Genomic DNA, 3,490 nt, shown 5'->3' on the forward strand with positions numbered 1-3,490 from the left:
CCCCCGCCCGCCGTGTGCGCCTGCGCCCTGCGCCTGGCCCCGCCCCCACGGCGCTCGCCCCGCCCCCGCCCCCAGCGTGCCCTGGGGTGGCTGGACCCCTGCGGCGCCGGGGCCGCGCTCTGGAGCGTGGGCGGTGCTTTGCGTTAGTGTCCGACCCAGAGCCAGTCAGTCGCTTCTCCGTCTGCGCCGGCGCTTCCCCGGGACTCGCCGCCAGAGCCAGGCCTCCGGCCGCTGCAGCGGGTCCGCCTCTGCCGCACCCTCCCTCCTCCCGCTCCTTTACCTCGCCTCGAGGGGGCTGCAGCCGCCTCCCCTCCGGCCACCGGCCCGGGAGCAGGACACCTGAGCGGGGTCCCGGGAACTGGCTCGGCGACGGGCAGCTGTAAACGCCCACCCATCCCTCCTGCAGCCCCGGAACCCCACCGCTCAGTCCCCATTCAGGAAGGAGGAGGAGCAAGCTCCCCCCCCCCCCCCCCCCCCCGCCTCCCGCCGCTACTCCCTCCCTCACCCCCCCTCCCTCCCGCGCCACTTCTGCTCCAGCCGCCAGACAACACAGACCATCTGGTTAAAAGAATTCCAGCTCCCAGGCCTGACAAGGATGGCGAGAGGAGCCCTTCCTTGGGATGCTGTTAGAGCAGTAACATGGAAACCGTTATAAAACACCCTGAATCACCCAGATGTATTATTTTTAAAAATACATTTTTATTGATTTAAGAAGAGAGAGGGAGAGCTAGAACCATCAATGATGAGAGAGTCATTGATTGGCTGCCTCATACACGATCCCTACTGGGGATTAAGCCCGCAACCAGGGCATGTGTCCTTGCCCCGAAATCAACCAGGATGCTTCAGTCCGCAGGCCCAGGCTCTATTTACTGAGCCAAACCAGGGCTGGATGTATTATTTATGTACAATGTTCACTGAAGTAGGACAAAAAAAAATGGAAATAACGTTCTAAAGGATGGTTGCTTACTATAACAGCATGGGTTATCATATAGGTTCTTTACAAAGTGTGTGAGTTTGAAGTAAAGATGCATGTATATTTTTAGGGCTGTTTCTGACTAGATCAGGCAAAGACTCAAAGCCTCCAGAGACCATCTCTAACTACAGACTGATAGGATCTGTTGAATAGCCCTCAGGCAATCATCCACAAGTGTGGCAGGAGTTTTATTCAACAGGGTGGGGCAATTGCTTCTGTCTGGAGGTAATTGTTATTCTCAGTCTCTTAACGGGCCTCAGAAACTGCAATGTGGGACAATGTGTTTTCCAATATGGTGGGTCAACTGTCATCCCCCCCAGTCAAATGTCTACTTGAGAAAGATGAACACACTGTAAGGGAATTACTTGGCACAGGAAACCAGCGTGTCTGCCGTCTGAGTTCCAACCCCAGAGCCCCTGATCCTGGCTTCTGCACATACAGCTCCAGTCCACTCTGCCCTCCTCCACCAAAGCACAAGGTGAGTGTCTCCACAGGAATTTTGTGCATTGGCCCTTTAAGAGGGTGCCTGTATTTCCAGCTCTCTCTCCTTGGCAGACAAAACCCCACTGCTTTTCACAGTCAATGTTTTGTGGGTACCCTTCTCAGTTCTGTGCTGGGGGGGGGGGGGCAAACTTAGGGATTAGACCCCAGAGTTCCAGTGGCAACCACCCACAGCTGAGACTCCAGGACTTTAGTTATTGTCTGTGGACACTGGGCCAGCCCTTTTGTGCCTCTGCCCCTCCAGTCTCTGTGTGTCTCCACTTTCTATCCTTGGTTATCAGGGTTCTCTCCAACAATTCTTTCATTGACTATTCGGGCAGTTTTTCTGTATTTTAGTTGTAATTCCAGTTTGGTCTTGAGAGTGTGTCTGTGCAGCATTCACTTATTCTGCTGCCATTTTTAATCTCCGCAGGCTAGCATTTGGATTAATAAGGACTTTCTTTTAGAGAAGTTTTAAATACTGTTCTGATTGTTAAGAATTTTGAGTATCCACTTGTTTATGGATAATAAAGAACATTATAAACTGATGAACCAAAAGTTGATATAGAGACAGTAAAGCAACAAGCAGACTGTCAAATTACATCGGGGAGGGTAGGGAGATCTGGGGGAGATAAGAGATCAACCGAAGGACTTGTATACATGCATATAAGCACAACCAATGGACACAAAGCTCTGGGGAGGGAGGTTATGTACGGGGGGGGGGGGAGGCAATGGTAAAATATGTACACAGATAATAATTTAATAAAAAAATAAGTAAAAAAGTAAAATAAAAAAAAGAATTTTGAGTATCAATTCAGGTTGAATGATAGGTGTTAAGTACTATTGTTTACATTTTTGTACATTCCGTTAAACCTGCTGAAAGGAGCCCAGTTTGCAAACCTCGGTATATCTCTCTTTCGGATGTTATTTTAAAAAAATGACTCAGAAAAACCTTTGCCTTTCCCCTGAAGTGCCTAAATAATGTAGATAGAGGGCCTGCTCCAGAGAGGGCACTATCATCACAGATAGTGAGCTTCATGTGAACGCGTGTGTAAGAGCCCGTGTGTGATGGACAGGGAGGAACCAGCAGTGCCCTTTGACCAAAGTCCTCTCTGTGCCGTTGTTGAAGGCGGCTCAGCCAACACTTGCTTACCAAACGTTTGCTTCTCCATCTCTATTTTGAAGTCCCAAACCACGACCCACCCCCTTGCTCTTTAGCTCAAGGTGGCATATCAACCTCAACTGCCTGAGTTGTCCTGGGCCTCATATTCCTCTGTACATATGTAATTAAATTTAGTTGTTTTCTACTGTTAATATGTCGCTTGCTAAATTATTAGACCAGCCAGGAAATTTCCCCATCCTACAATATGAAAAGGCTAGATTTCTCTTTTATATTCTTCTTTGGTATATTCTAAAATTTATACTTCTCCATGGTATATAAAAATTTATCCTAATTTCCGGTTATTTAAATCTTCCTAATTGATTACAATGAATTTAAGACTGAATTGTAAATTAAAACAAGTAAATTTTATGGTAAATTATGTCCCAATAAAACTGTAATATTAGATTTAAAAAATTCATTCAATATTTATTGAACTGTGAATGTTGCAAACACGGCTGAAACCTGAGACTCACGCACTGGATCCTCCCCTTGGCTCCTCCTTGGGAAAGAAGCCTGGAGCAGGATCCACCCAAACACCAGAGGGGGGACAGGGAGACATGGGGAGTGCAGGCAGGGAGATGGCGGATGTCGGGCCAGGGCCAGTGTGCAATGCGAGGTTCCGGGACACACACAGGCAAAGACCAGAGCGTCCATCTGCTGGGCAGCCGCAGAACACCAGGAAAAGACCGGCCATTCAGTCCATCCTATCAAGCGGCTGCCCAGGGGGGCTGGGCCAAGGTCACAGGGCTCTGCCTTCAGGGTGGCTGTGATGGCGGCCACCAGCATCAGAAACTTGCTCTGTGTCCCCGTAGCCATCACCTCTCTTCTTAGAGTGAGACAACTTCCCTGCTACCATTACTTCAAAGACCCCAGTA

This window comes from Pipistrellus hanaki (assembly GCF_964339955.1).
Source record: "Pipistrellus hanaki genome assembly, chromosome: 5".
NCBI classification, from domain to species: domain Eukaryota; kingdom Metazoa; phylum Chordata; class Mammalia; order Chiroptera; family Vespertilionidae; genus Pipistrellus; species Pipistrellus hanaki.